Source organism: Bos grunniens, chromosome 12 (assembly GCF_055505025.1).
Source record: "Bos grunniens cultivar Pamir isolate PY7600 chromosome 12, Bosgru_T2T1.0, whole genome shotgun sequence".
NCBI classification, from domain to species: Eukaryota; Metazoa; Chordata; class Mammalia; order Artiodactyla; family Bovidae; genus Bos; species Bos grunniens.
In genome coordinates, this window is record NC_141176.1 from 58,889,671 (window position 1) to 58,916,371 (window position 26,701).

General features: G+C 36.9%; 1 long non-coding RNA gene and 1 pseudogene across 3 annotated transcripts in view; one reads left to right on the plus strand and one right to left on the minus strand.

The window, feature by feature from the left end:
- LOC147361809 (uncharacterized) overlaps nt 1-26,701 on the minus strand; it is a 111,262-nt gene that overhangs the window by 26,903 nt on the left and 57,658 nt on the right. The window contains exon 2 of one of the 2 annotated variants that reach the window (XR_015137647.1): nt 25,211-25,490. The exons of the other annotated variant lie outside the window; for it this stretch is intronic. This is a non-coding gene — a long non-coding RNA (uncharacterized LOC147361809). Of the gene's footprint in view, nt 1-25,210; nt 25,491-26,701 lie in introns of those variants that run through there. 2 annotated transcript variants of the gene reach the window in all.
- Nucleotides 4,305-5,569, plus strand: LOC147361810 (nucleosome assembly protein 1-like 1 pseudogene; annotated as a pseudogene). The gene has a single exon (XR_015137644.1). The product of XR_015137644.1 is annotated as a nucleosome assembly protein 1-like 1 pseudogene (transcript).

Below are 26,701 nucleotides of genomic sequence, written 5' to 3' on the forward strand. Positions count from 1 at the left end.
TTTATTGAAGGAAACTGAAACTTAGAACAGCAATGCCCATATTTGTAGCAAGTGTAAATAATAAGCCCAACTAATATACATCAAAGGTAGTCAAATATTCTAACAATTTTTATTGTTCTGTAATTGATTTTTGTCTCCTGTATCCTCAAGCTTACATCTACAGGGGGAAACTTTTGCACAAAGAAAGCAACTGAAATGGAAAGTGGAAAAGTATTCCCGAGTTTATTTCCTTTTCTGTATCCAAACCCTTGTTTCTTATCCTTTGTTTCCTTAGTCAACTAGGAAGGAACTACATGTGAAAGAGTTATCACTGATGGTAGAGCAGTCATCCATACCAAGATGGGCCAAGACATCAATACCTTTAATGACTTACCTCAAAGAGCACTTCTTAAATTAATGTAAAATAAGTCCTGGAGTTCCATAACAATTTTTGGTAGACCATAGTCAAATTACATTAGTATAATTCTCTCAAACAAAATTTTGTAAAAATACAGAAAATATATATATAGAGAGAGAGGCATTGTTTGTTTTAGTTTAGTAGCTAAGTCATGTCCAATTCTTTTACTACACACCAGGTTATGGATTGTAGCCCACCAGATTCCTCTGTCCATGGGATTTCCCAAGCGAGAATACTGGAGTGGGTTTCCATTGTCTTCTAAAGGGGATCTTCCTGACTTAGGGATGGAACCCACAACTCCTGCATTGGCAGGTGGGTTGTTTACCACTGAGCCATCAGGAAAGCCCATATATAGCATACATTTTAATATTTAAACAGTATTAGAATTTCAAATACTGTTATACTAATTTTTTGTTGGATAATATTTATACAGTCTTTTAATTTCCATTTTGAAGCCAAATGGACATATTTTAAATAAACATCATTTTATAGTTTCAATTAAAATATTCTTTTTTTTAATCTTCTATTCAGTTGAATAAACTTGTTTATTATTCTCAAACCATGACTACCTAAAATGAAAAGATTATTTCATTTTGTTATTAGCATTATTTTTGCTTTCTTTCATGTTTGGTCATTTCTTTTCCAGCTTACTTTATCTTAGAAATTCTCATTTAATACACTATGAACTTGAACTTCCAGTTCTGGATATGAACATATCCAGAAATGGATATGATATTCCTCATAAGCTCACAACCTTTATAGTCCAATCTCAAGAAAATTTCACATCATTTAGAGCTGGTTCTGTTGTTAATAGAATCTCAGAGAGAGTGTGATATGAATTCTCTAGGTAATATGATGTCAAGAATACTGATTTTTATACATCAAGAATACTTCTTTTTGAAGTTGCACACATTCTATAATGTGTAACACTAGCAAAGTAAAGCTCAAAATTCTCCAAGCCAAGCTTCAACAGTACATGAATCATGAACTTCCATATGTTCAAGCTGGATTTAGAAAAAGCAGAAGAACCAGAGTTCAAACTGCCAACATCTGTTGGATCATTGAAAAAGCTAAAGAGTTCCAGGAAAACATCTGCTTTACTGACTACACCAAAGCCTTTGTGTGGATCATAACAAACTGTGGAAAATTCTTCAAGAGATGGGAATACCAGACCACCTGACCTGCCACCTGAGAAATCTGTATGCAGGTCAAGAAGCAACAGTTAGAACCAGACATGGAACAAGAGACTGGTTCCAAATTCAGAAATGAGTATGTCAAAGCTGTAAACTGTCACTCTGCTTATTTAACTTACATGCAAAATGCCTCATGAGAAATGCCAGGCTGGATGAAGCACAAGCTAGAATCAAGATTGTCGGGAGATATATCAATAACATCAGATACACAGATGACACCACCCTTATGGCAGAAAGCGAAGAAGAACTTGATGAAAGTGACAGGAGAGTGAAAAAGTTGGCTTAAAACTCAGCATTCAGAAAATGAAGATCATGGCATTTGGTCCCACCACTTCATGACAAGCAGATGAGGTAACAATGGAAACAGTGAGAGATTTTATTTTGAGGAGCTCCAAAATCACTGCAGATGGTGACTGCAGCCTTGAAATTAAAAGTCACTTGCTCCTTGGAAGAAACACTATGACCAACCTAGACAGCATATTGAAAAGCAGAGGTATTACTTTGCCAACAAAGGTCCATCTAGGCAAAGCTCTGGTTTTTCCAGTAGTCATGTATGGATGTGAGAGTTAGACCATAAAGAAGGCTGAATGCTGAGAAATTGATGCTTTTGAACTGTGGAACTGTGGTATTGGAAAAGACTCTTGAAAGTCTCTTGGACTGCAAGGAGATCAATCCAGTTGATCCTAAAGGAAATCAGTCCTGAATATTCATTGGAAGGACTGATTCTGAAGCTGAAGCTCCAATACTTTGACCTCCTGATGTGAAGAACTGACTATTGGAAAAGACCCTGATGCTGGAGAAGATTGAAGGCAGGAGGCAAAGGGGACAGGAGAGGATGAGATGGTTGAATGGCATCAACGACTTGATGGACATGAGTTTGAGCAAACTCCTGGAGTTGGTGATGGGTAGGGAAGCCTGGCGTGCTGCAGCATATGGGGTTGCAAAGAGTCAGACATGACTGAGTGACTGAACTGACATTCTATAATTATGTGCAAAATGTTTATTATATGTAATATTTGAGTAGTGTCATTGCATCTTTTGAGATGCAGGACAACATGGGTGATCAGATAATTGCTCACAAGAGGAAAAGGTTTGGCATGGAAGCTGGGTAGACAACAGTCACAACTATAGGCACATTCCTGACCAGAGCTATTGAGGAAGCACCTATCAATTCATCTTTTAGTATTTGCATAAATGTCATTACATTTCTGCTTTAGCATAAAGCACATACAAACATTACTATTGTACTTTACAAATTATCAGCATCCTGTCCACTAACTCAGTTAATTGCCACCAGGTATCAATGTTTGGTTAACTTTAAAATGCTTATTACATTCAGAATTATTTACTATTTAAGGCAATACCTAAGAGTAAGTGATTTTTCCCCATAACTAGACATATAAATATTTGAAATAATAGATCTTGATCAAGTCATTTAACATTTTCCACCATTGTATTGAAGTTGGAAAGCGGGTGTTCATGACTTGGAAGCAAGTTTTTTAAAATACATAACCTTGTAATATAAAATATTGTCATTCTTAAAGATTTAGTATGCTCATTGAATAATCTAATGGTTTGTGTAGACTATATAAGCATAATACAAAATCAGTTGGTTTTTCATTCAATATTCATTTCAGTTAGTTAAAGCTTTGTGTATGGAGGCAGGGCTCAGTTATGTCTGACTTTGCAGTCCCATGGACTGTAGACCGCCAGGCTTCTCTGTCCATGGAATTTTCCAGGCAAGAATATTGGAGCAGGTTTCCATTTCCTACTCCAGGGGATCTTCCCGAACCATGTATCAAACCCACATCAGCAAGAGGATTCTTTACCACTAGGTCACCTGCGAAGCTCAATTAAAGCTTTACTTGGTTCCTAGTTGTTTAAAAAGTTAGTTACATAGTTTGTGCATGCACTTCTTATGAACCATTAGTTATTGGGAGAAAATATTTAAAACTAAAACTTTGATATAGATATTCATGTGTAGCAAACACCATTGAAAAGGAACCAACTACTGCTTTCTGGAAAATGATGTATAAATTTCACACAAAAAATGTTATCATATAAAAACATGTTATATGATTCCATTTAGATAAAGCTCCCCCCAAAAATGAGGGGCTTCCTAGGTGGTACAAGTGGTAAAGAATCCGCCTGCCAATGCAGGAGACACAGGTGTGATCCTGGGTCGGGAAAATCCCCTGGAGGAGGAAATGGTAACCCACTCCAGTATTCTTGGCTTGAAAATTTCATGGACAGACAGGCATGGTAGGCTATAGTCCATGAGATCACAAAGAGTTAGACATGACTGAACATGCATGCCCTCAAAAACAAATGAAAGTAATATATGGTACTGGAAGTTATGCTAATGGCTGATGCCTGGAATGCAGCATGAAAGTGCTTTTAGAGACTTGGTGTTCTGTTTCCTGAAGAATGTGGTAGTTATACAGGTGTAAGACATCAATGCCATGCATTTGTGCATGTTAAAGTTAATTAAATTATTGGAATCAGAGTGCTTGTTTTAAAAAATCTTACCCAAAATGAGGTATAATGAATTTTTGAACTTCTTTCTAAAAGATATAAAAATACATTGTCTTCTTACATTAAACACTTGATCAAAATAAAACATGGATTTTACCACATGGGATATATTAGACATAATAGAAACATAAGTGCTTCCTCCAATTACTATTATTAAAATGATATTTATGCTTTTTTAGCGCCATCTGCTCGCGGCGCCGCCTCCTGCTCCTCCCGCCGCCGCCCTGAGTCACTGCCTGCGCAGCTCCGGCCGCTCGGCTCTCCGCGCTCGCCACCGATATTTGGCATTTGTACAACATGGCAGACATCGACAACTTGCCTAGGGTAGTTAAAAGACGAGTGAATGCTCTCAAAAACCTTCAAGTTAAATGTGCACAGATAGAAGCCAAATTCTATGAGGAAGTTCATGATCTTGAAAGAAAGTATGCTGTTCTTTATCAGCCTCTGTTTGATAAGCAATTTGAGATCATTAATGCCATTTATGAACCTACAGAAGAAGAGTGTGAATGGAAACCAGATGAGGAAGATGAAATTTCGGAGGAGCTAAAAGAAAAGGCCAAGATTGAAGATGAGAAAAAGGATGAAGAAAAAGAAGATCCCAAGGGAATTCCTGAGTTTTGGTTGACCGTTTTTAAGAATGTTGACTTGCTCAGTGATATGGTTCAGGAACATGATGAGCCTATTCTGAAGCACTTGAAAGATATTAAAGTGAAGTTCTCAGATGCTGGTCAGCCTATGAGTTTTGTCTTAGAATTTCACTTTGAACCCAATGAATATTTCACAAATGAAGTGTTGACAAAGACATATAGGATGAGGTCAGAACCAGATGATTCTGATCCCTTTTCTTTTGATGGACCAGAAATTATGGGTTGTACAGGGTGCCAGATAGATTGGAAAAAAGGCAAGAATGTCACTAAAGAAGCAGCAGAAACACAAGGGACGTGGGACAGTTCGTACTGTGACCAAAACAGTTTCTAATGACTCTTTCTTTAATTTTTTTGCCCCTCCTGAAGTTCCTGAGAGTGGAGATCTGGATGATGATTCTGAAGCTATCCTCGCTGCAGACTTTGAAATTGGTCACTTTTTACGTGAGCGTATAATCCCAAGATCAGTGTTATACTTTACTGGAGAAGCTATTGAAGACGACGATGATGATTATGATGAAGAAGGTGAAGAAGCGGATGAGGAAGGGGAAGAAGAAGGAGATGAGGAAAATGATCCAGATTATGACCCAAAGAAGGATCAAAACCCAGCAGAGTGCAAGCAGCAGTGAAGCAGGATGTATGAGGCCTGAGGATAACCTGCATTGATCTACCTTCTGCTTCCATGGAAAGGATGAATTTACATCATTTGACAAGCCTATTTCAAGTTTTTTGTTGTTTGTTTGTTTGCTCATTTTTGTTTTTGCATCCTAAAAATAAAAATGTCATATAATTTAAAAAAATGATATTTATGAAGTATTAAGAAATTTTGTTCAAAATTTTAAGATAAAGGGATATTAAACATTTATTAGCATTACATAATAAAACAAAAATACACTAAACTGTTAAGTTACTACATTAAGATTTTTTTTCATACCCTATGCTTCTTTGTATCTTTAAATTTTCTGAAATTAACATTAGTTATAACCTAAAACCATGTCATAAAAATGTTCATTTCCATTTACCTATTGATTCTAAAACTAGATTTTATTCTGTGTAAAATAATCTGCTGCTGCTGCTGCTAAGTCGCTTCAGTCGTGTCCGACTCTGTGGGACCCCATAGACGGCAGCCCATCAGGCTCCCCTGTCCCTGGGATTCTCCAGGCAAGAACACTGGAGTGGGTTGCCATTTCCTTCTCCAATGCATGAAAGGGAAAAGTGAAAATGAAGTCACTCAGTCGTGTCTGACTCTTAGCGACCCCATGGACTGCAGCCTACCAGGCTCCTCCATCCATGGGATTTTCCAGGCAAGAGCACTGGAGTGGGGTGCCATTGCCTTCTCCGGTAAAATAATCTAACAGGAAAAATATATATATTTTTACTACTGTATTTATAATAAGGGAATTTGTATGACTGAAGAATATATGATATGCATCTAAAATATACAATTATTCTCTTCAGCAAGTGAGGCTGGGAAAGTTGGACAGGCACATGTAAATCAATGAACTTAGAACATATCTTTACACCATGTACAAAAAAAAAAAATTCAAAATGGCTTAAAGAGTTAAACATTAGACATGACCATAAAACTCCCAGAAGAGATCATAGGCAAACCATTCTCTGACAAAAACATATCAATGTTTTCTTAGGACAGTGTCCCAAAGCAATAGAAAGAAGAACAAAAATAAACAAATGATACCTAATCAAAATTACAACCTTTTACACAGCAAAGGAAACCATAAACAAAATGAAAAGACAACCCACAGAGTGGCAGAATATATTTGCAAACAATGCAACTCACAGGGCTTAATTTCCAAAATATATAAATAGCTCATATAACTCAACAACAAAAAGCAACCCAATCAAAAAATGGGCAGAAGATCTAAATGGTCTTATCTCCAAATAAAACATACAGATGGCCAATAGGCACATGAAAAGATGTTCAACATCACTAATTACTAAAGAAATGCAAATCAAAATTGCAATGAAGTGCCACCTCACACTAATCAGAATGACTATCATTAAAAAGTATACAAATAACATGCTGGAAAGGATATGGAGAAAAGGAACTCTCTCCTACACTGTTGGTGGGAATGTAAGTTGCTACAGCCACTATGGAAAAGAGTATGGAGGTTCCTCAGAAAACTAGAGTTACTATATGAGCTAGAAATCACACTCATAGGCACAGATCTGGACAAAACTATAATTCAAAAAGATACTTGCATCTCAATGTTTATAGAATCACTATTCACAGTAGCCAAGACATGGAAACAACTTAAATGTACATTGACAGATAAATGGATAAAGAAGATGTGGTGTGTATATATATACACCATGGGATACTACTCAGCTATAAATTCGATTATCATACTAAGTGAAGTAAATCAGAAAGAAAAATATAATATGACATCACTTATATGTGGAATCTAAAATATGACACAAGTAAACTTATGTATAAAACAAAAAGCCTCACAGAAAACAGACTTGTGGTTTCCAAGATGGAGCAGGGCTGTGAGAAGGGTTGGAATAATAGATCGGGGTTAGTAGATGCAAACTATTGCATATAGAATGGATGGGCAACAAGGTCTTATTGTATAGCACAGAGAACTATATTCAATATTCTGAGATAAACCACAATGGAAAAGAATGTAAAAAAGAATATAGAATATATATAAATGTATACATATAAAACTGAAAATCTGCTGTATATCAGAAGTTGACAGAACATTGCAAATCAGCTACACTTCAATTAAAAAGCAAAATATACCATTATGGTGATTATCATGTTATTTTTAAAAAGGTTTATAATAGTATAATAACAGTATCATAAGCTGAAATGATCTCAGAGATTGTAATTCTTTCAACATACTTTTTTAGTACTATGTACCCTGAAATAGTCTTATTAAATGAATATTTTAAATGCGCAGTATTTAAAAATTAAGAACCATTCATCAAATCTCAATTAGCTCTCAGATGCTGATGGTCTGCAATAGCTGATGTCAAAATAATGTATTCATTATTTCATAACAAAGGCCTATAATCAAAGCTTTGTTTGCAGGGTAAGTGTGTGGAGGAAAAGTAAAGACATTCCAAAGTCTCAAGCTGGAAAAAAGTAAGGATTAAAGGGTCCTGTGTATCTTAATGCAGTTGCCTCCAAGCCACTTGTAGTTATATTTTTTGGTAGGTAATAGATTCCTGAATTTTATCTCTATCATAAAGAAGTGGAGCCTGAGAAAGTTACTTCTTGTGCTTAACTGGCTAACGGTGCCCTTCAACTGGGTTTCTCTTGACTCCCTAATAGACTTGAGATCAATCCTAATTGTTTCCCATCTCCTCTTTGGTATAAGTAGAGTCAGGCAGTTGCCAGTTGGGCAGCTTTGGTCTGGAATCTTGGTATACTAGCTGCTCTTTCTGCATCACTCACCATATGGGAAATCTTTTTAATAAGTAAAATCTCACACTTGAATAAAGTGAAGGAAGGAGAAAACTCAATACCTACATGTTTGTAACAGCTCACAGAAAAGTTGGGGTGGTCCAGAGAAGCAGCATGTATTAGTTATGCAAATATATATTTTTTCTATTGAACGATGAAATTGTCTGGGTTGGCTATTTGCTTAGATGACAGAGCACAGAGGCCACAGATGAACACATGTAATCTTCATCCTCTTGCCTTTCAAATCTTTTTGAATCGAGTTTGGTTTTGGCAAGAGCATTTGAGAAACACTAATCTTAAAACAGTGAATCTCAGCTCTGATTTCATTTTTTAAAATAAAGAAGCAAAGACATACCTCAGAGCAATGAAATAACTGTCTAAGGTTAAAGCCGGGAGGTTGTTATGAATGTTAAAACCTAAGAAGCCGTGCTAGGGCAGTGGTTTTCAATGTGTGACCAATGGAGTAGCAGCATACTTGTCACTTAGGAACTTGTAGGAAATATTAAAACAAAAAACAAAACAAAAATATGGGGTCCACTTATTCCATCAGAAACCCTGGAGGTGGTACCCAGTAATTTGTGTGACAGCAAGCTCTGGAGCTAAGTCTGATCCATGGCAAAGTTTGAGAAGAACTACATGTGTAGACTAGAATGTAAAGGAGTGACTCAATGTAGTTGATGTGTATACTGGATTTAAATTTACTGCAGCAGTAAGTAACAGTGACTAGGAAATTAAGTTCATTGCAAAAATTTTGCCTAGAAAAATTACCTAGATACAAACATAACTAACTAGGAAGAGGTCCTTATCACATACTCTTCCTTATAGGATACTCCTCAATTTATGAAGGTAAACAACACTGCTATGAGTAGGCGAATATGGAAAAAAAGAGAAACTACATTATTTTACACTTATGCAATGTTTTCCTATTAAGTTTTTCTACAATGATTGTTTTAGTTTTATCCTCAAGTTCACCAATAATGTGATACAGAAATTTCATATACACTTTTTATGGACAAGTAAGGATGCTGAGGATTATTGTAAAATTACTTGTTTAAAATCCCCTGGCTAATAATAAACAGAACCCAAACCTTTGACTTTGGATTCTATATTCTAACCTATGTATATTAAGAAAAAGATGGGAAAAATGCAGTCTTTGACAGCGTAACTATTCATGAAGTTTATCCTGTGCATGTATTTGTGGGTGCCCTTAGATTTACCAATCCCACCCCCATGACAGAAAAGGAAACTGAGCTTGTACACGTTCTGAGTTATAATTAAAACAATCAAGTCCAAGGTCTCTAAAAAGATTCTGAATAGATTGCAGATTGCTAAAATGCAGAATATAATCAAGCAAATCCAAAGAGGATTTAAAGACAAAAACTTCTCCTGCCTTAATTATATGTACTAGTTTAATAGAGAGCCTGTAATAAAGAGGGATAATTTTGTTTTTTTAGCAGAAACTCATCATCTTGCCATTTGTCATAGCAAATATTTATCTTAAAATCTGCATGTGAACGACCTTATAACTTTTCTCTCTGTTAACTATTTGCATCTGAACTTCCCTTCAACAATAGAAAAGGTTATTCAAAGGTCTTTGACTTCTCTCATCTTCATTTAGGTCTGTGCATGAGAGCAAATGATAGAGCCTGCTGCTTCAATTACTACCACGCCACACCCATCAAAAATAAATTCAATTTGTTCTCTGTATCTGTGTCTCCATTGCTGCCCTGCAAATAGGTTCATCAGTTCCATCTTTCTAGATTCCACATATATGCATTAATATGTATTTGTTTTTCACTTTCTGACTTACTTCACTCTGTGAGGAGATATATGTATACCCAGGGCTGATCCATGTTGATGTATGGCAGAAACCAACACAATATTATAATTATCCTTTAATTAAAAATAAATAAATAAAGGAAAATGACATTGAAACATGTATAATATCATATAAGAAACGAATCGCCAGTCCAGGTTCGATGCAGGATACAGGATGCTTGGGGCTGGTGCACTGGGATGACCCAGAGGGATGGTATGGGGAGGGAGGTGGGAGGAGGGTTCAGGATTGGGAACACGTGTACACCCGTGGCAGATTCATGTTGAGGTATGGAAAAACCAATACAATATTGTAAAGTAATTAGCCTCTAATTAAAATAAATAAATAAATAAAGGAAAAATCCAATTTGTTTCAACTGTATAGGAATAGAAATGTGTGAGCCTGGTTATAAAGTAAACTGAAGCATAGATCATACATTACTCATTGTTCTATTATATTATCTTGCATATACTAAGTTTGATTTTTTTATATTGGTTTCAGTGCCCACATCAATGTATACAGCATTCTAATGACAGAAAAGTTCAATAGAACTGGGTATCTATTATGTACCACACATTGTGCTAGTTCCTGGGAAGTTAGGGGTGAATAACAAACATATTGCTCTACTTTGGAAAGATGATGAACAAATAATTTTGAATGCAATAAATATTATGAATGTGGAAAGATAAAGAACTGTAGATATAACCTAGGTAAGAAGACATAGTAAGTCTTCCGAGATCAAGATGCATGGCAGCTAAGCCCTAAAAATGATTTTGTTAAATAAAGAAATTTGGTTGTTATGGAGGAGCATTTTCATTCAAAGACAGAAGTGTGTTCAAAAGCACATACAGAACATGGCTCAACTCAGAGCAGAAAGAAGAAAAGCAGGGATGAGAGTATGGGGGTGTGGGGGTGCGGGGAGCGTGTTAGGAAACAGAAAGAAATGGGGAGGTTTTGTAGGATAGGGATAAAAACAAATATCAACGCTTGAGAAGGAAGATAATTAGCCTTGGGGGAAGAGGGAAATGAAGAGACAAAGATGGGAGCGTTAGGTCTAAGAAAATCTGGAAACTATGACAATGTGATGCATGTAGCCTAATGACTACCTACTATGTGAGGAAGGAAGAACTGTCTGTGTTTCCCTTTTTACATTACATATTAGTAATATAAAGTAATCTGTAAATGCATCTTGGAACTTTATACTTGAGCTAGGAGGAACACCTTTGTATTTTTTCCATTTGCTTCTACTTTTTTCTCTCCTCTCAGCCTACATATTAATACAATGTTGCTCTTTTTCTACTCTTTGTAAGGCTAAGACTAGTCTTGATGGGCAGTTGTTTTCAATTGGCTATTTTTTCTACTTGTGAATGTTTTGTTGTACAAATCATAATTTTGATAGAATTGAAAATGACTTTCTTGAAGTCAGTTTATACTATATATTTTGGAATTATTTCCGTTGTATTTGGAAACCTCTTTTGATCTGAATCACAAAAATAAGATATTAAAGGGATACATGGGACATTCTCACTAAATGCCACCTGTACAGCTAAGAACTGCCATGTTGTCTGGCATTAATTTATAGGGCTCAAAGAATTGATGCTTTTGAACTGTGGTGTTAGAGAAGACTCTTGAGAGTCCCTTGGACTGCAAGGAGTTCCAACCAGTCCATTCTGAAGGAGATCAGCCCTGGGATTTCTTTGGAGGGAATGAGAAGAAACTCAGTTTATGCTGAAACTGAAACTCCAGTACTTTGGCCACCTCAGGCAAAGAGTTGACTCATTGGGAAAGACTCTGATGAAGGGAGGGATTGGGGGCAGGAGGAGAAGGGGACGACAGAGGATGAGATGGCTGGATGGCATCACTGACTTGATGGACATGAGTCTGAGTGAACTCCGGGAGTTGGTGATGGACAGGGAGGCCTGGCGTGCTGCGATTCATGGGGTCGCAAAGAGTCAGACACGACTGAGCGACTGAACTGAACTGAACTGAAGCCAAAGAAACCCAAGCCTTAATTCTAGCCATATAAACCTAGGCAAGTTACTTAAAATTCTAAAGACTCAGTGACTATCTAAAAAATAAAGAAGACAATAATTGCTTTAAAATAACATATACAAGGTATGTATCTTATAATGCTCAATAAATGTTAAATATTTCTATACAAGGTATTTTGAAACAGGATTTTGTCATTGTTGTTCTTTGTTCAATACTGTTTGTTGAGAAAATACTACATTTAGGTTGGACTGTGAAGAAGGCTGAGCGCCGAAGAATTGATGCTTTTGAACTGTGGTGCTGGAGAAGCCTCTTGAGAGTCCCTTGGACTGCAAGGAGTTCCAACCAGTCCATTCTGAAGGAGATCAGCCCTGGGATTTCTTTGGAAGGAATGATGCTAAAGCTGAAACTCCAGTATTTTGGCCACCTCATGTGAAGAGTTGACTCATTGGAAAAGACTCTGATGTTGGGAGGGATTGGGGGCAGGAGGAGAAGGTGACGACAGAGGATGAGAGGGCTGGATGGCATCACTGACTCGATGGACGTGAGTCTGAGTGAACTCCGGGAGTTGGTGAGGGACAGGGAGGCCTGGCGTGCTGTGATTCATGGGGTCACAAAGAGTCGGACATGACTGAGCGACTGATCTGATCTGATCTGGTCAAATCATTAATGATGTTAATTGCTATTATTACTATTAATTATTAAAGAAGGATTGCCAGATTTAAGGTCAGAATGCGTGGCAAACTGGGCTTCCCTGGTAGCTCAGTTGGTAAGGATTCTACCTGAAATGCAGGAGACCCAGGTTCTATCCCTGGGTGGGGAAGATCCCCTGGAGAAGGAAATGGCAACCCACTCCAGTATTCTTGCCTGGAAAATCCCATGGACAGAGTAGCCTGGCAGGCTACAGTTCATGGGGTTGCAAAGAATCGGACACGACTTATCAACTAAACCCCTAGCACAACGGTAAACATCTGGTTTATTCTGTAGACACTGTCACCTATGATTGAATTTAATGACTTGCAGTGTATGTACATTATATTCAGATCAGATCAGATCAGTCGCTCAGTCGTGTCCGACTCTTTGCGACCCCATGAATCGCAGCACGCCAGGCCTCCCTGTTCATCACCAACTCCCGGAGTTCACTCAGACTCACGTCCATCGAGTCAGTGATGCCATCCAGCCATGTCATCCTCTGTCGTCCCCTTCTCCTCCTGCCCCCAATCCCTCCCAGCATCAGAGTCTTTTCCACTGAGTCAACTCTTCGCATGAGGTGGCCAATGTTAGGTCCACAATTTGTGCTTGTTATGCTATCTTCTCTAAATCTGGAACCATTTATCACTGTGAGCCATGGAGAAGTAACAAAAACCTCTATGGGTTTGAGGCCCTATTCCAAGCTCACTCATCTAATGCTTATTGGAAATGAGTTTTACACCAATGCCTGTTTGGTGCCCCACAGTCCATCTCTTTACATTTCACAGCACCATAAATCAAACAAAGAGTTCCCACAATGCATTTCAATTCAACAGAAGGTTCAACTACAAGAACTTCCTACCAGGAACTTGAGAGGTACCCTTCCGGGAAAAATGAGATGCTAAATTACTTTGCCAACAGTCAAATAATATAGTCTCTGTTGTCCAAATCCTCAAGGTCCTTGTGATTAATTTCTAGCCCATCATTAAAAAAAAAAAAGAATTTATTTACATGACTAAGTCCGATCTCCTTTTTTCCCTGGGAAATTATATATAATAAACATCTATAAATAAAAAAGTAGTGTGCTATGGTTATTTCACCACTGCCTTCTGTGGGAATTGGACTCAGATGTCTAGGTTTTGGGGAGCATATTTCATAGGATACTCAAGAATATTGAAATGTTAATTTACAACATCCTAAGTCAACACTTGGCAGTGGTAGAGGAAGAATCAATGACATATTAGATCCCACTGGCTCTGACTGGATTACCTGTAACACTGGAAACCCAATGTTGAAGATGTTAAATATTCCAGATGGTTCTCAGACATCACTAATAAGTTACAAAGTCGTTTTATATGCCGAGCCAATCTAAAACATTCCTGATACACTGTACATAAATGAAAAAAGAGCTTCCATTTCACGGTTATCTCTCTGGAAACTGTCAAAATAATAAAATGTAACTGCCTCATCAAAATTGTTCTGTGACCTATTTGCTTTGGACAATAAAAAATATAAAATTTATTATGTATGTTTTATATTCTTGGAGAAGGAAATGGCAACCCACTCCAATATTCTTGCCTGGAGAATCCCAGGGACAGAGGAGCCTGGTGGGCTGCCATCTATGGGGGCGCACAGAGTCGGACATGACTGAAGCAACTTAGTAGCAGCAGCAGCATTTTATATTCTAATTTTTAGACACAGTTCCAACATCAGAATAGGAGGATGAAGTTCACATTGGAAAATCTATAAAGAATCTTATACACTTTCCTTCTCATTTGGGACTGTGTCTACATAATGCATGGTAGAAGCAGGTGTTTGCAAGATATAAGTTCACATACACACAAATTTATATAGGTACTAAATAATTAAAAGGTTTCATTTGGTATGCAGTACATAGCACAGATGAGTTTGCAACATTAAAGTCTTTGGGGCTGTGGAATTGTATCCTGATATTCAGATTGGTGATGGATTTTTTAGTCTGGGAACAGGGAAAAGTCAACTAAACTGATGATTTTGAGATTGTACATCCCCCCTATTTCCCATCTGCTCGAGTGAAAATCATAATATTGCACTGCAGTATTAAATCCGTCAGTTCATTTGCATTCACTTCTCCCTTGGGGACTATTGTCCTCTGTCTTTTTATGTTAGAACACATGATTAATTTATTCATCCACAGTTACACTGGAAACAAAGCTTATATTTAAGAGGTAACAGTTGTTTTAAACAGAGGTGAAAAGACAACTCTAGACTAGTGGTCCCCAATCCTTTTGGCACCAGGGACCAGTTTCATGAAAGGGTCTCCTTCACTGATGGTTCTGGCAGGGCTGGAGGGGATGGTGCAGGAGGTAATGTGAGTGATGGAGAGTGATGGGGGGTAGCTGAAGAAGACTTGCTTACTCCCGCTGTTTACCTCCTGTTGTATGGCCTGGTTCCTAAGAGGCCACGGACCGGTACTGGTCCATGGCCTGGGGATTGGGGGACCTCTGCCCTACATGATATTTTCAGACTGAAATTTAGTTGACAGAAATAACTTTATGGTATTACAGTCATTGCATATTATAAAATACATATAGCACAATTTGATGTACATATTTGTGTGTATATTTTTATAAAGATGATGCAATCATATTTATACATTTAAGGCAAATAAAATATGTATGTACATAGGGATAATTTAGTTTTTCTAAAACTTTAGTACTTTGCCCACATTTCCCATAAATTGTTATTAATTTGAAGATTCTAGCCCCTATATTACCTAATTGTCAAAATCTCTTTCAAGATATACAGTTTACAAGTGAAAATAAATCAGCATATAAAAGCTAAATGATTTTATAATATAAATATTTAGGAAAGTAAATATGAAATACATGAACTTTTGCTATGGTACATATACACAATGGAGTATTACTCAGCCATTAAAAAGAATACATTTTAATCAGTTCTAATGAGGTGGATGAAACTGGAGCCTATTATACAGAGTGAAGTAAGCCAGAAGGAAAAACACCAATACAGTATACTAACGCATATATATGGAATTTAGAAAGATAGTAACAATAACCCTGTGTATGAGACAGCAAAAGAGACACTGATGTATAGAACAGTCTTATGGACTCTGTGGGAGAGGGAGAGGGTGGGAAGATTTGGGAGAATGGCATTGAAACATGTAAAATAGCATGTATGAAACGAGTTGCCAGTCCAGGTTCGATGCACGATACTGGATGCTTGGGGCTAGTGCACTGGGATGACCCAGAGGGATGGTATGGGGAGGGAGGAGGGAGGAAGGTTCAGGATGGGGAACACATGTATACCTGTGGTGGATTCATTTTGATATTTGGCAAAACTAATACAATTATGTAAAGTTTAAAAATAAAATAAAATTTAAAAAAATAAAAAATAAAAATCAAATGAACTTATCTACTAAACAAAAATGGGTTACAACTGTAGAAGATAAACTTATGGTTTGGGGAGGAGGTGAAGGGGTGGAGAGGGATAAATTGCAAGATTGGAATTGATACATACACCCTACTGTATATAAAATAGAACTGATAAGAACCTATTCTACCACAGGAGACTCTTCAATACTCTGTAGTGACCTAAGTGGGAAAAGAATCTAAAAAGTGTGGATATATGTATGTGTATAATTGATTCACATTTCTGTACATCTGAAACAAAACATTGTAGATGAACTATACCATAATACAAATTAAAAAATTAAATCATATTTGAACTTAATGAATGACAAAATCAGCCTAAGACTAGTGTCTTCATATAGTTCTGAGTATTTTACAACGTTTATGGGACTTAAAGTTAACAGGTTATGTTAATGACATTTATCATTCTTCATTCCTTATGTATACATGCATGCTTATCAGGTCAGTTCACTCACTCAGTCATGTCCAACTTTTTGTGACCCCATGGACTGCAGCACGCCAGGCCTCCTTGTCCATCACCAACTCCCAGAGTTTATTCAAACTCATGTCCATTGAGTCGGTGATACCATCCAACCATCTCATCCTCTGTTGTGCCCTTCTCCTCCTGCCTTCAATCTTTCCCAGCATCAGGGCCCTTTCCAATGAGTCAGTTCTTCAAATCAGGTGGCCAGAGTATTGGAGTTTCAGTTTCAGCATCAGTCCTTTCGATGAATATTCAGGACTAATTTCCTTTAGGATGGACTGGTTGGAACTCCTTGCAGTCCAAGGAACTCTCAAGAGTCTTCTCCAACACCACAGTTCAAAAGCATCAATTTTTCAGTGCTCAGCTTTCTTCACAGTCCAACTCTCACATCCATACATAACTACTGGAAAAACCATAGCTTTCACTAGACAGACCTTTGTTGGCAAAGTAATGTCTCTGCTTTTTAATATGCTGTTTATGTTGGTCATAACTTTTCTTCCAAGGAACAAGTATCTTTTAATTTCATGGCTGTAGTCACCATCTACAGTGATTTTGGAGGCCCGCCAAAATAAAGTTTGTCACTGTTTCCATTGTTTCCCCATCTATTTGCCATGATGTGATGGGACTGGATGCCATGATCTTAGTCTTCTGAATGTTGAGCTTTAAGCCAACTTTTTCACTCTCTGCTTTCACTTTCATCAAGAGGCTCTTTAGTTCTTCTTCACTTTCTGCCATAAGGGTGGTGTCATCTGCATATCTGATGTTATTGATATTCCTCCCAGCAATCTTGATTCCAGCTTTGCTTCATCCAGCCCAGTGTTTCTCATGATGTACTCTGCATATAAGTTAAATAAGCAGGGTGACAGTATACAGCCTTGACGTACTCCTTTCCCTATTTGAAACCAGTCTGTTGGTCTATGTTCAGTTCTAACTGTTGCTTCCTGATCTGAATACAGATTTCTCAAGAGGCAGGTCAGGTGATCTGGTATTCCCATCTCTTCAAGAATTTTCCAGAGTTTGTTGTGGTCCACATAGTCAAAGACTTTGGCATAGTCAATAAAGCAGAAGTGGATGTTTTTCTGGAACTCTCTTGCTTTTTCGATGATCCAACAGATGTTGGCAACTTGATCTCTGGTCCCTCTCTGCCTTTTCTAAATCCAGCTTGAACATCTGGAAGTTCACGGTTCATGTACTGTTGAAGCCTGGCTTGGAGAATTTTGAGCATTGCTTTACCAGCATGTGAGATGAGTGCAATACATCCTTATACATACTTATATATTTATATTGTGTGTGTATATATATATATATGCATGCCTACAATGCAGGAGACCTGGGTTCAATCCCTGAGTTGGGAATATCCCCTGGAGAAGGGAAAAACTACCACTCCAATGTTCTTGTATGGAGAATCCCACGGGCAGAGGAACCTGGTGGGCTACAGTCTCTGGTGTCGCAAAGAGTCAGACACAACTGAATAACTAACATTTTCATATAGGCACAGTATATAACATGTACATATTTCATAGTTATTTTCTTACTGTCCCTCAAATAAGCATAGAACTATAGTAATCACATATGAAGAACAACCAGATAACTCCAAAATGAGTATTCTTAATTATCACTTTTATCTAATTTGCTGTTCCTTGCTATATTTTCTATTCTCTTTCATATAATACAGATCCTGGGAATATTGAGTTATTTCAAGAGATACTTCTAGCATGCCTTTATGAACTATTGACATTTATCTCTAATAAAGTCTACCATTTTTTTGCTTTCTAGGTAAAATTTTAAGTTATGGTGACTCAACATTCCTCTACCAGTTCAAATAACACCCTGAACAGCCAGATCTATTGGCCTCTTTCCGTTAGTGTGGTTTACATTCTGAATTCCATGGTTTTACTGGCAGAGTTTGCATAGGAATGTTGGGTTGTGTCATGTAGTAAAGTATTTTGATTTCCTTCAGAGCTATCATTCCTCTGGACAACTACTCACTGCTACTTATCTCTGCTTGCAGTCTTTACACACAGGTATGACGATTAAATATATTTGTTACTGATTATCACCCCCTGCATATCAATTCATTTATTAAAAAAAAGAGTTTCTAAATAATCAGAATGTAAGTGATGTGAGAGGAGCAAACATTGTTTGCATGCCTTTAAATGCCAATAAGAAATTGTGCAGGTGTTTGGTAGTTCAAGGGCAAGGCATCAGAGGCTTTTCCTTAAATCAGGCTTGTTTGTCCCTTTGAATGAGCTTCCTTTTGTATTCATTCCTTTTTTGGGTTTTGTGTCTGAAGATATGATGAATATTTGTTTCCTCACTAAAGTTTTACAAAATTGAAGGGGATTCTCATAATTTAGAATTACAAAAGCAAAAATAATTTTGGGGGAGAATTCTGAAATCCTAGAAAAGTTACTGAAGGGAGTAAATTTCTCCCAAATGCGACTTTCTGCTTTCCCAGTTTAACCAACACTTAGCCATGCTATAATTTTTCAAATTTTCTGCAAAACTAGTTTTGTTTTTTTTTTGCCTGTTTTAGTTTATTTCCACTGTTGTTTTAAGCCTGGTGCTGCTTGTTTGATGTATGTAAGAGCCATAGCTGATTACAGATTTAAATGGGACAGAAAACATCATGAAAGAATTAGAAACTTTTAATCAGGAAGGGCCAATGTGTGCTCTTATTCCAATGTTACATTTGACAGTGGTATGCTGGTTTTGTAGCTCAGGGAATTTGTCTTATTCGAAGGGTCTCTGTTGTTAGACATTTTAGTAGAGAAGGCACATACTTCCTTACTTATTCATTCATATGGAGATATAATTATATAATATAGATTCAATATGCTCAAAAAATACATGTTTTTGTTTTTCTTTTTAGTAGAGAAAACAAAAAATCAATTTCTGTGCCTCATGTTTCTTTTCCTCATTCATGGTAACACTGGGTATAGTCTTACTGTTAAGGATGACTTGGATCAAACTAGTCTTCCTGAACACACTTGACATTGCTTACTGATTCCCTCCTTTAGAGAAGACAAGATTTTGTAACATTTTATCCATTCATGTAATCAATATGTATATTACCTCTATTTTGCTCCAGGCACACTGCTAGCTACTAGTAATCCAGAGATAAACTCCTCTCCTCATGGAATTTGGTGAGTGTTCCCTGTGAACTTCAGAGGGTGTTCTCTGCCAGGACAGTAAACTCTCTAATTCTAGCAGAACCTTCTTTATCGCCTTGCTCTAAACCTCTTGTATTTTAGTGACACTTTTCACTGTATTTTTTCTATAATAAGTAAAAATAATTTTTAAAGTAATAGAAAGTGTGAGATTGAGGAATGTGCCTTATTATCTATTCTTTCCATATTATATTTAACCTGGAAAATTGAGAAGACTGAAAGTATATGTACAAAGAAAAATGTACAGTTCACCTTGTAGCCACTGATAACTACTTTACATAATTTTCTCAGATTGATTTCCAATGTAACAAATCATAAAGAAAACTTTTCTAGACATTTTTCAGTCTTATTGTCTCTTTTGACAGCAAATGCTACTGGCATTTACAATTTAGCTTAATTATTAGCAAATATGAGTCCAAAAATATGCTTTATTCCAGTTCCTCTGAAATCTATGCATCTCCTAATATTAAAGTTATTCCATCTTTATTTAAAAATCTTAAATTGCACCATTTTCATCAGCAACTTATTTCTCAGAAGCAGTTTCACAGCAGTCTCTTTTTACCACATGTCAATCAACATGATTAGTCCTGCCAAATACTCAAAAGTAAGAAATAAAAGGGCAAAAATAAGACAGACCTGCCAGGTTTAACTTTGCAAATCAAATAATGTAAAACCTCTGTATTTGTGATCATTGTAACCCTAAGAATATTTAGGAAATCAAACCAGTTAATTCTAGAGGAAAACAACCCTGAATATTCACTGGATGCTGAAGCTAAAGCTCCAGTACTTTGGCCATCTGATGGGAAGAGCCGCTGACTCTTTGGAAGAGACTTTGATGCTAGGAAAGATTGAGGGCAGGAGAAGAAGGGGGCAGCAGTGGATGAGATGTTTAGATAGCATCACCAATTCAATCAACATGAATCTGAGTTAACTCTGGGAGATAGTAAAAGACAGGGGAGCCTGGTTTGCTGCAGTGCATGGGGTTACAAAGAGTCAGACATGACTTAGCAACTGAACAACATCAAGGAGGAAATGGCAGCCCACTCCAGTATTCTTGCCTGGTGAATTCCATGGACAAAGGAGCCTGGCGGACCACAGTCCATAGGATCACAAATAATCAGACATGACTGAGCAGCTGAGCATGCATGCAAACACAGCCTTAAAGCTAAATGTATCACTTTTTAAACTTTTAAATAAAAACCTGCTATAATTTTCTGAACACTGTCATTTTTAGAAACAAATAGTAAATTTCTAAAACTCTAGAGTATCTCATCCTCTTTGCCATTTTACTGCTTTAAAAACCGTGGGCCGAGTCAATCAGCACATAGGATTCTAATGGTGACAAGAGTAAGTACAATTCAAGCTAATGATAGTTTACCACTCACTTCTCAGAAAAGTTCTTCACCTTTAAAATCTAGACAACCGTCATCCCTTTCCTGCTGAATAAAAATTGCTGTTGTTTGCAGCAATCATTCTAAATCCACCCAGACTGCCAAAGGATGGCTGAAGAAGACCACAGAAAGAATGTGTGTAAATAGTGATACTATTGTGGCATTAAATCATCAGACCTGAATCCTGTGCTAGTTGTAGCTTTTCTGTTATCTGACTAAATATATATTAATATTGTTCAGAGCAATTGGAGTTGTATTTTTTGCACTTCACTGCTGAAAATGTTTTAAATAAAACATGGTCTCTAGTTTTGATCAAATGTTAGCTTGATCTTCACTCAACAATTGATGCACCCTTTGGACATTTATTAAATATCTACTATCTCAGGAAAGACTGTATTTGGCTGCAAATAAAAGTGTCTTAAACAGGATACATGTTTATTTCTCTATTGTATAAACACTCCAGAGGTAAGTGGTTACTGACTCTGCTCTATGAACTCTCCAGGGAACCAAGGTCTTTCCTGTTCAGATCTCAGCCATGTTTTGAAAAGGTTTGTCTCTAACCCCAAACCTCACGTTCGAAAATGAAGCATGCACATCCCAAGGAGTGACAAGGAGGAGGGGTTGGAAATAAAGGTACAATGTATTTGCCAGCTCTCCAGATGACATTCCTGTTCATATTCCACTTGACCTGAACTTATCCACACAGCTACACTTGACTTCTGAATTGACATGTATAATTCTTGAAAAATAGGAATACAACATATTGAGGACAACCAACAATTTCCGTCACTACCACCGTGTGTCAGAGATTATGTTACCTACTGGATATTAACAGGCTTCCCTGGTGGCTCAGACAGTAAAGAATCCACCTGCAATGTGGGAAACCTGGGTTTGTTCCCTTGGTTGGGAATATCCCCTGGAGGAAGGCATGGCAACCCACTCTAGTATTCTTGCCTGGAAAGTCCCCACGGACAGAGAATCCTGGCAGGCTACAGTTCATAGGATCACAAAGAGTCAGACATGACAGAGCAACTAAGCACAGCACTAGATATTAACAAAATACATATTTCAGAATAACATCATGACAAAGATATTACCAATGAATAGGATAGCCATGAAATTTCTGACATACACCAGAACAACTTTAAGTGTAAAACTGGCACCATTAAAAAGTATACTGGATAATCAATGTAAAAACTGCCTATGGACATAACCTATACATACACACACACACACACACATATAACAGATATTACTTATTTTAATTAAGTAGGAAAAGTACAGAAACTTCTGATACCTAAGTGAGATTTCCATTTAGAGTATTTCCATTTAGATATCAGAGATGCTTCTGTACTTTTCCAACTTAATTAAAACAAGTAATATCTGTTATATAATTTTTCTTACACAGCTGTATATTGATGTTTTAAAATATAAAAGCTGAAATAAAGTTTAATGTATTAATGAAAATGTCAGAAAAATGGACAATTTTATACATTTGGAGACATTTTTAAAGCTGTAAATAAATATGTCTCTGTACCTTTTATTCTGTATGATACTTTACGAGTTCTCATGTTTCTCTTTTTGAGTATTTCTTTTTCCTCTATTGTTAATCTGTTAATGATTTACCTTCATTTTGGTCACTGTGCTTTTAAGAGTAATTCTAACACCCCCATATAAAATTGTTATTCCAAGGTAGTTTACAGTGGGCTGAACAAAGAGATAAAAAGGGCTTGTTAGAATCATGTATAAAATAAAATGCCAAGATGTATCCAACAGAGTAAAGTGCATGAATTTTAGGGCATGAAATTTTAGGCAGCTATTTCAGGTTACCTAAATGGTTGTGTGATTATTTACTTCAATTTTTGTTTTGCTTCAAGAGAGCTCAAACTACTAAAGGAATCTGTGCCCAGAAAATACACAATGTCTGTTTGCTCTGCATTATATCACATTCACTCATTTGTATGGCAAAATGAGTTTTAGACAAATTACTAATTCCCTCATCGTTGCCTTCTTGTAATATGTCTAAGACATCAGGGAAATAGAAATCAATCTATGTTGTTCAAACAGGCTGAGTGGTTACTCAGGTTACAGAGGACTGAGTGATCAAAGTAAAGGTGACCAGAACTGAAGGAATGAAAGTGAAGAGGAGATAATATATCAGATAAGAAACCTAAGTTGCTAATACCTCTGAGCAGGAGCCTACCAGGCTGCATCAGGTACCACACACTAGAAGAGGCTATACTGGTAGTCCTGGGCACACCAATGGGTGATCAATATTGAAACATCTAAAAAAAGCTGAAGTCCAATAGCACCTCACTGCTGCCCCTACTCCAAGTAATTCTAATTAGAATTCTAATTAGTAATTTTAATTAGTAATTCTATTTCAGTAACTCTAGCTCTACCACAATCAGAAAGCTTCTCTTTTCCTTCCACTTTCTGATCTACCAACACTGCTTCCTATTGGCAGAACCTATTAGAAAGCCAACTGATGAGACATAGAAAAAAGATAGTTTATAAATTCCCAGTGTCCTAAAGTATGTGGCAAATCATACTTTAGACGGACACACATGGAGGCCAAGATTAAACAGTCAAAAGATAAGAATACAGACCAAAATTTGGACTCTATGGGAGAGGGAGAGGGTGGGATGATTTGGGAGAATGGCATTGAAATATATATAAGATCATATATGAAAAGATTCGCCAGTCCAGGTTCGATGCACGATACTGGATGCTTGGGGCTGGTGCACTGGGACGACCCAGAGGGATGGTATGGGGAGGGAGAAGGGTTCAGGATGGGGAACACAGGTATACCTGTGGTGCATTCATTTTGATATATGGCAAAACCAATACAATATTGTAAAGTTAAAAAATAAAATTAAATTAAAAAAAACAGAAATAAAATGAAAAAAAAAAAAAAACAAAAAACAAAATTTGAGCTTGAGAAGATTAACGATGTAAGTAGAAAGTGACAGTTGATCTTACTGGTTCTTGGATATGCCTATAATGTTTGCTCCTTATCCTCATAACTGCTTTCTAGGTTCTTATGCCTGGAAATTTTGAAGTACCTCAGCCAGAACCTCTCATTACTAGATTCAATTTGGATCTTACTTTAATCAGTTATAACTGATGAAACTAACTAAGTAAATCATAACTTAGTAGCTACTAAGTACATGGGTCACATAGCCATATGAAGCACGTGTACACAATTAGACTGAAATCTCCTGTTATTACTTCTCTGGAAGGTTGATATGATTATAAAATGCACTTGTGTTTTGTAATGAAATTATTTTGCTGCATTTAGCAATATTTTCATTGGACTAAATATATATTTTCTTCATTTTGCTTTGCTTATTCATCTAAAATATGTACGGACAGTATTAATCTGTACACAGTATATTGGTCTGGTCAGGATAGCCTATGTTTTATTGGGCTAACAAATGACTCCATAATTCCTTACACACAAAATTTTATTTCTTTTTATCCCTGTGGCTGCTGTAGTTTCAGGCATCTGTCTAGACAATACTGTTGGACTGATTTACTTCATGTGTGAAATCAGTCATCCAGTTTGCTCAGATCTCAACACCTCTCCTATATCTCCAAACAAGGTCTTCTTACATTTTGCATCAAGCTATATAATGCAAGTGGAAAGGCTCACAACAGGTTTCCTATGCTCATACCTGGAATTGATACCTCGATTCTTGTAGCAAATCATAGACCAACATAAATGTAAGGGGGCTGGACAAATGGGAGGTCTTGTTTCTTTTACACTTATTATTTGTCCATAGAAGTTATAAGGACCAGGGATATAAAGAAGGACATCTGATAAAATGTCCTTTTGGAGAAAACTAAACGTAGGCAGCATAGTTAGGAAAGAGCTCCCTGAAGATGTAACATTTGAGCTCAGATCTGTATAGGATATGCCTTGACATACTGTCTGTGATTGATTCTGACCCAGACTATGTAGTCACATGTTAAATTATGGATATTTTTATCTAGTAGTGATGCAAATAATTTGTCCAGAAGAAGCCAGTGTTCTGATTATATTGCCTCCTAGAACATAATTTTTGTATATAAGCTGACAAATTATCTCAGTTTCAAGCATTTCAATTCTCAAAATATTATCTTTTTCATAAATACAGTCAACTGATCTTTGACAAAGGAGTAAATGTGAAAGTCGCTCAGTCATGTCTGACTCTTTGGGATCCGATGGATATACAGTCCAAGTAATTCTCCAGGCCAGAATACTGGAGTGGGTGCTCATTCCCTTCTCCAAGAGATCTTCCCAACTCAGGGGTCAAACCCAGGTCTCCCACATTGCAGGCAGATTCTTTACAAGCTGAGCTACAAAGGAGCAAAGGCAATTCAATAGCAAAAGGATAGTACTTTCAATAAATGGTAATAGAGCAATTAGATATCCACATGGCCAAAAAAGATTAACCTAAAAACAGACATTTTATTTTTCACAAAAATTAACTCAAAATGATTATATGCCTAAACATAAAACAAAATACTATTAAACTGCTAGAGGATAATATAGGAGAAAGTTAAGGTGATTTTGAGTTTGGCGATGACTTCTTGGACACAATAATAACAAAGGAACAATCCATGAAAAAAATGATAAATTGGTCTTCATTAAAACTAAGAATTTCTAATTTGTAAAATAACAAGAAGATGAGTTGATAAGCCACGTATTGGGAGAATATTTTTAAAACACCTATTGGATAAAAGATGAATGTCTAGAATATAGAAAGAAACCTTAAAACTAAATGCTGCTAAGTCGCTTCAGTCGTGTCCGACTCTGTGCGACCCCATAGATGGCAGCCCACCAGGCTCCCCTGTCCTTGGGATTGTCCAGGCAAGAACACTGGAGTGGGTTGCCATTTCCTTCTCCAATGCATGAAAGTGAAAAGTGAAAGTGAAGTCCCTCAGTCGTGTCCGACTCTTCGTGACCCTATGGACTGCAGCCCATAAGGTTCCCCGTCCATGGGATTTTCCAGGTGAGAGTACTAGAGTAGGGTGCCATCGATAAGAAAATAAATGATCCAGTATAAATGGGCAAAAGATCTGAACAGAAAACTCATCAAAGAAGGTATGTAGATGGCAAATAAGCACATGAAAATATGTTCAACATCATATGTCATTATGAGTAGCAAATTAACACAACAGTGAGATGTCACTATGTATCTATTGGAAAGTCTAAAATTCACACACCAACAATACCAAACACTGGAAAGGACATGAGACAACAGAAACTCTTATTCATTGCTGGTGAGTATAAAACGGTACAGCTACTTAGAAAAACAATTTTGACAGATTCTTCCAAGTCTAAACATAGTCTTTCCATATGATCCCACAATTGTATTCCTTGGCATTTATCCAAATGAGTTGAAATATGTCCACATAAAAACCTGCATATGGATGTTTATAACAGCTTTATTCACATTGTCAAAACCTGAAAGCAACTAAGATGTCTTGCAATGGGTGAATAAACTGTGGTACATCCATACAATGGAGTGTTACTTAGCATTTGGAAAACATAGCTATCAGGCCAC